Here is a 6,331-nt window from a genome sequence, read left to right on the forward strand (position 1 = left end):
TGTGTCAGGGGTCGGTATATGGATCTGTGTGAGTTAGGGTAGTGTGTGTGTGTGTGCAGGGGTCGGTATATGGATCTGTGTGAGTTAGGGTAGTGGTGTGTGTGTGCAGGGGTCGGTATATGGATCTGTGTGAGTTAGGGTAGTGTGTGTGTGTGTGCAGGGGTCGGTATATGGATCTGTGTGAGTTAGGGTAGTGTGTGTGTGTGTGTGCAGGGGTCGGTATATAGATCTGTGTGAGTTAGGGTAGTGTGTGTGTGTGGCTGTAGGTGTGTGTGTTGGAAAGTTTGGGAAAGTCCAGTTCTGTTGATTAGTCACTGAGACGGTGGGCTGATATGCCTGTGTATGCCGGGGTCAGTGTATAGGACTGTGTGTTCATGTAGGTACGTAGTGGGGTCAGTGTATAGGACTGTGTTTATATAGTGGGGTCAGAGTATAGGACTGTGTTTATGTAGTGGGGTTAGACTGTGTTTATATAGGACTGTGTTTTATATAGGACTGTGTTTGTATAGTGGGGTCAGTGTACTAGGACTGTGTTATATAGGACTGTGTTTATATAGGACTGTGTTTATATAGTGGGGTCAGTGTATAGACTGTGTTATATAGTGGGGTCAGTGTATAGGACTGTGTTTATATAGGACTGTGGTTTATATAGGACGTTTATATAGGACTGTGTTTATAAATAGTTGGGGGGTCAGTGTATAGGACTGTGTTCTATAGTGGGTCAGTGCTAAGGACTGTGTTTATATAAGACTGTGTTTATATAGGACTGTGTTTAATAGTGGGGTCAGTGTATAGGCTGTTTGTTATATAGTGTGGGTCTGTGTGTATAGGACTGTGTTTATAGTTTTGTACTGTTTTTTATTAGTGGGGGTCAGGTATATTACTGTGTTTATATGGACTGTGTTTATATAGTGGGTCAGTTGTATAGACTGTGTTTATATAGTGGGGTCAGTGTATTATATAGGACTGTGTTTATATAGTCTGAGGTGGTTAGTGTCAGTATAGGTTTATATAGGACTGTTTTATATATGGGGTCGTGTATAGGACTGTGTTTATATAGGACTGTGTTTATATAGTGGGGTCAGTGTATAGGACTGTGTTTTATAGTGGGGTCAGGGTATAGGACTGTGTTATATAAGACCTGTGTTATATAGGACTGTGTTTATATAGTAGGGGTCAGTGTATAGGACTGTGTTTATAGGTGGGTCCGTTGTATAGGACTGTGTTTAATATAGTGACTGTGTTTATATAGGACTGTGTTTATATAGGACTGTGTTATATAGTGGGGTCCAGTGGTATAGGACGGTTTATATGGTGGGGTCCAGTGTATAGGACCGTGTTTTATAGAGGGGGGTAAGTGTATAGGACTGTGTTTATATAGGACTGTGATGATGATGGACGTTACTCCTTCCTCCTAGAGAAATCCAGGGAGGGCTGTGATGACGTTACTCTTCCTCCCCCTCCTTGAGAATTCAGTGGGCTGTGATGATGACGATATTCTTCCTCCCCTCCTAGAGAATCCAGTGGACTGTGATGATGACGATGATGACGTTACTCTTCCCCTCCCCCTCCTAGAGATCCAGTGGCTGTGGTGATGATGATGATGATGTTACTCTTCCTCCCCTCCTAGAGAATCCAGTGGCTGTGATGATGACGATGATGACGTTACTCTTCCTCCCTCCCTTCAGACAGTCCAGCGTTTTGTGTGATGGCCTGAGAGGGCTTCCCAGTCTAGCCTGCCTGCCTCTCCCGGCTCCAAACTGTCTGACTGGGGACTCCCCCCTCCCGCCTGCTACGCCCTGCCTCCGTCGCCATGGGAGACGGCCTGGAGGCGGGCAGCAGCCTAGACCCCGCCCCCCGCTCTCTCTCCTGTAACCCCCCGCCCCCCGAGACATGGAACCCCTCGAGGCCGAAACGACAGACCAACCAGCTACAGGTAGTGTGTGTGTGTGTGTGTGTGTGTGTGTGTGTGTGTGTGTGTCGAACCACAGAACAACTAGCTACAGGTAGTGTGTGTGTGTGTGTGTGTGTGTGTGTGTGTGTGTGTGTGTGTGTGTGTGTGTGTGTGTGTGTCGAACCACAGAACAACTAGCTACAGGTAGTGTGTGTGTGTGTGTGTATGTGTCGAACCACAGAACAACTAGCTACAGGTAGTGTGTGTGTGTGTGTGTGTGTGTGTGTGTGTGTGTGTGTGTGTGTGTGTGTGTGTGTGTGTCGAACCACAGAACAACTAGCTACAGGTAGTGTGTGTGTGTGTGTGTGTGTGTGTGTGTGTGTGTCGAACCACAGAACAGCTAGCTTTGACTACTGATACTGTACTGTTTTGATGGGTTGGTCGGTTGGGGCCATTTAAAATGCTTTTTTATATCGGTTTTTTTGCCTGATTCCGTGGAGTTTTTTTTCAGGTTTCCGTTTTTCTCAGTTTTCATTCTCAAACTCACACTTTTTTTTTTTATAGAACAAAATTTGATATTCATAGTCCACATCCATTCTTAAACCACATCATGACTAGCCGTCGACCGACTATGGTTTTTCAACGCCGATACCGATTATTGGAGGACCAAAAAGCCGGTACCGATTTAATCGGCCGATTTTTAAATCAACTGAATATTTGTAATAATGACTATAACAATACTGAATGAACACTTTTAACTTAATATAATACATCAATAAAATCAATTTAATCTCAATTAATAATGAAACATGTTCAATTTGGTTTAAATAATGCAAAAACAAAGTGTTGGAGAAGAAAGTAAAAGTGCAATATGTGCCATGTAAGAAAGCTGACGTTTAAGTTCCTTGCTCAGAACATGAGAACATATGAAGCTGGTACTTCCTTTTAACATGAGTCTTCAATATTCCCAGGTAAGAGTTTTAGGTTGTAGTTATTCTAGGAATTATAGGACTATTTCCCTTATACCATTTGTTTTCATTTACCTTTTGACTATTGGATGTTCTTAATAGGCACTTTAGTATTGCCAACCTAATCTCGGGAGTTGGTGGGCTTGAAGTCATAAACAGAGCGCAATGCTTGAAAGCACAGCAAAGAGCTGCTCACAAATGCAGGAAAGTGCTGTTTGAATGAATGTCTTACAAGCCTTCAGGTCCGTTCCGTATTTTATCTAACGGGTGGCATCCCTAAGTCTAAATATTGCTGTTGCATTGCACAACCTTCAATGTTATGTCATAATTACGTAAAATTCTGGGCTAATTACGGTCTTTGTTAGGAAGAAATGGTCTTCAACACAGTACGCAACGAGCCAGGCGGACCAAACTACTGCATATACCCAGACTCCTGCTTGTACAGAACGCAGGATAAGTGACACAATTTCCCTAGTTACAAGACAGAAAGCACACAGACGGGCATTCCTGTGCCGTTGCCCCTCTTCGGGAGGGAGAGGAGGGAGAGGGAGAGAGGGGGGGGGAGAGAGAGGGAGGGAGAGAGAGAAGAATCACTGATGCATTTTGAAGTTCAACATTTAGTTGATTTCCTACTGAGTTCTTCAATAAAAAATTTATATTGTTGAATCCTGTTTTAAGATCTGGATTCCATGATTCTGTCCGTGTTCTCCCCATTGCAGATCTATAGGGCCCTAGTGGGTTGATGGGTGGGTTGTCCGTGTTCTCCCCATTGCAGATCTATAGGGCCCTAGTGGGTTGATGGGTGGGGTTGTCCGTGTTCTCCCCATTGCAGATCTATAGGGCCTAGTGGGTTGATGGGTGGGTTGTCCGTGTTCTCCCCATTGCAGATCTATAGGGCCCTAGTGGGTTGATGGGTGGGTTGTCCGTGTTCCCCATTGCAGATCTATAGGGCCCTAGTGGGTTGATGGGTGGGTTGTCCGTGTTCTCCCCATTGCAGATCTATAGGGCCCTAGTGGGTTGATGGGTGGGTTGTCCGTGTTCTCCCCATTGCAGATCTATAGGGCCCTAGTGGGTTGATGGGTGGGTTGTCCGTGTTCTCCCCATTGCAGATCGTATAGGGCCCTAGTGGGTTGATGGGTGGGTTGTCCGTGTTCTCCCCATTGCCAGATCTATAGGGCCCTAGTGGGTTGAATGGGTGGGTTTGTCCGTGTTCTCCCCCGATTGCAGAATCTATAGGGCCCTATGTTGGGTTGGATGGGTGGGTTGTCCGTGTTCTCCCCATTGCAGATCTATAGGGCCCTAGTGGGTTGATGGGTGGGTTTGTCCGTGTTCTCCCCTTGCAGATCTATAGGGCCCTAGTGGGTTGATGGGTGGGTTGTCCTGTTCTCCCCATTGCAGATCTATAGGGCCCTAGTGGGTTGATGGGTGGGTTGTCCGTGTTCTCCCCATTGCAGATCTATAGGGCCCTAGTGGGTTGATGGGTGGGTTGTCCGTGTTCTCCCCATTGCAGATCTATAGGGCCCTAGTGGGTTGATGGGTGGGTTGTCCGTGTTCTCCCCATTGCAGATCTATAGGGCCCTAGTGGGTTGATGGGTGGGTTGTCCGTTGTTCTCCCCATTGCAGATCTATAGGGCCCTAGTGGGTTGATGGGTGGGTTGTCCGTGTTCTCCCCATTGCAGATCTATAGGGCCCTAGTGGGTTGATGGGTGGGTTGTCCGTGTTTCTCCCCATTTGCAGGATCTATAATGGGGCCCTAGTGGTGTTGGATGGTGGTGGGTTGTCCGTGTTCTCCCCATTGCAGATCTATAGGGCCCTAGTGGGTTGATGGGTGGGTTGTCCGTGTTCTCCCCATTGCAGATCTATAGGGCCCTAGGGGTTGATGGTGGGTTGTCCGTGTTTCTCCCCCATTGCAGATCTATAGGGCCCTAGTGGGTTGATGGGTGGGTTGTCCGTTGTTCTCCCCATTGCAGATCTATAGGGCCCTAGTGGGTTGATGGGTGGGTTGTCCGTGTTCTCCCATTGCAGATCTATAGGGCCCTAGTGGGTTGATGGGTGGTTGTCCCGTGTTCTCCCATTGCAGATCTATAGGCCCTAGTGGTTGATGGGTGGGGTTGTCGTGTTCTCCACCATTGCAGATCTTAGGGCCCTAGTGGGTTGATGGGTGGGTTGTCCGTGTTCTCCCCATTGCAGATCTATAGGGCCCTAGTGGGTTGATGGGTGGGTTGTCCGTGTTCTCCCATTGCAGATCTATAGGGCCTAGTGGGTTGATGGGTGGGTTGTCCGTGTTCTCCCCATTGCAGATCTATAGGTCCCTAGTGGGTTGATGGGTGGGTTTCCGTGTTCTCCCCATTGCAGATCTATAGGGCCCAGTGGGTTGATGGTGGGTTGTCCGTGTTCTCCCCATTGCAGATCTATAGGGCCCTAGTTGGGTTGATGGGTGGGTTGTCCGTGTTCTCCCCAGTTGCAGATCTATGAGGGCCCTAGTGGGTTGATGGGTGGGTTTCCGTGTTCTCCCCATTGCAGATCTATAGGGCCTAGTTGGTTGATGGGTGGGTGTCCGTGTTCTCCCCATTGCGATCTATAGGGCCCTAGTGGGTTGATGGGTTGGGTTTGTCCGTGTTCTCCCCATTGCAGATCTATAGGTGCCCTAGTTGGTTGTTGGGTGGGTTGTCCGTGTTCTCCCATTGCAGATCTATAGGGCCCCTAGTGGGTTGATGGGTGGGTTGTCCGTGTTCTCCCATTGCAGATCTATAGGGCCCTAGTGGGTTGATGGGTTGGGTTGTCCGTGTTCTCCCCCATTGCAGATCTATAGGGCCCTAGTTGGTTGATGGGTGGGTTGTCCGTGTTCTCCCCATTGCAGATCTATAGGGGCCCTAGTGGGTTGATGGGTGGGTTGTCCGTGTTTCTCCCATTGCAGATCTATAGGGCCCTAGTTGGTTGATGGGTGGGTTGTCCGTGTTCTCACCCATTGCAGATCTATAGGGCCCTAGTTGGTTGATGGGTGGGTTGTCCGTGTTCTCCCCATTGCAGATCTATAGGGCCTAGTGGGTTGATGGGTGGGTTGTCCGTGTTCTCCCCATCTTGCAGATCTATAGGGCCCAGTGGGTTGATGGGTGGGTTTGTCCGTGTTCTCCCCATTGCAGATCTATAGGGCCCTAGTTTGGTTGATGGTGGGTTGTCCGTGTTCTCCCCATTGCAGATCTATAGGGCCTAGTTGGTTGATGGGTGTGGTTGTCCGTGTTCTCCCCATTGCAGATCTATAGGGCCCTAGTTGGTTGATGGGTGGGTTGTCCGTGTTCTCCCCATTGCAGAATCTATAGGGCCCTAGTTGGTTGATGGGTGGGTTGTGCCGTGTTCTCCCCATTGCAGATCTATAGGCCCTAGTGGGGGTTGATGGTGGGTTGTCCTGTTCTCGCCCATTGCAGATCTATAGGGCCCTAGTGGGTGATGGGTGGGTGTCCGTGTTCTC

The 6,331-nt window shown here is 48.4% G+C and overlaps 1 pseudogene; it reads left to right on the top strand.

The window, feature by feature from the left end:
• Positions 1-1,792: 1,792 nt before the first annotated feature.
• LOC116370670 (bromodomain-containing protein 4-like) overlaps positions 1,793-6,331 on the top strand; it is a 19,967-nt pseudogene continuing 15,428 nt past the window's right edge.

This window comes from Oncorhynchus kisutch, unplaced genomic scaffold (genome assembly GCF_002021735.2).
Source record: "Oncorhynchus kisutch isolate 150728-3 unplaced genomic scaffold, Okis_V2 scaffold2694, whole genome shotgun sequence".
NCBI classification, from domain to species: Eukaryota; Metazoa; Chordata; class Actinopteri; order Salmoniformes; family Salmonidae; genus Oncorhynchus; species Oncorhynchus kisutch.